The sequence below is a fragment of the Mycteria americana genome, chromosome 7, assembly GCF_035582795.1.
Source record: "Mycteria americana isolate JAX WOST 10 ecotype Jacksonville Zoo and Gardens chromosome 7, USCA_MyAme_1.0, whole genome shotgun sequence".
Taxonomy (NCBI): Eukaryota; Metazoa; Chordata; class Aves; order Ciconiiformes; family Ciconiidae; genus Mycteria; species Mycteria americana.
In genome coordinates this window covers 20,943,169-20,943,795 of record NC_134371.1, presented here as the reverse complement: position 1 = coordinate 20,943,795, position 627 = coordinate 20,943,169, and positions in this window count along the sequence as shown.

Below are 627 nucleotides of genomic sequence, written 5' to 3'. Positions count from 1 at the left end.
TGGTTTTTGATGTGCATGTAGCAGAAGGTAGCTAACAAAATGAAGCAATTAGTTCTGTGACATTTTCAGCTGCCTAACGAGTTTCTCTTCTGCTTGTCACACAAGTATTTCAGAATTGGAGCTTGTGTTACCAGTTCTCAATATTTTATGCTTTTTCAGGCTGCAATTCAACAGCTGTCTCAATATTGCAGTTGGAGCCAACATATTCCATATAGATTTTCTTCAATATGTTGCCATTTTTTTAAAACCTTTGCCATGCCTCCTTGCTATTCATGGCTTGATCATGGCTACCTTTTCATTAGAAATCTGGCACTTGAGTCTTTCTTCTACAAATGTGTGAACTGAGGTTGTTTTAATGTCAGTGAGATTAATTTCTCTGAAAGCTCAGGTTTCTGTCCGAGCACTTTCCCCCCACTTTTCCAAGCTGCACATCATGTGCTTGTTAGTCAGTTCTCCACAAAAATACCACAAATCTCATACAGAGTACTACTCTTTCCAGCCTTTCTATTTTGCTTTCTAGGTTCAAGAAGGTATTATATTTATCCCCCATGTTATTGTAGGGCTTTTTTGGTCCAGCCCCTGTTCCTTAGAGTTGGTCCACAAAAATTTGTCCTTATAATGACAGCT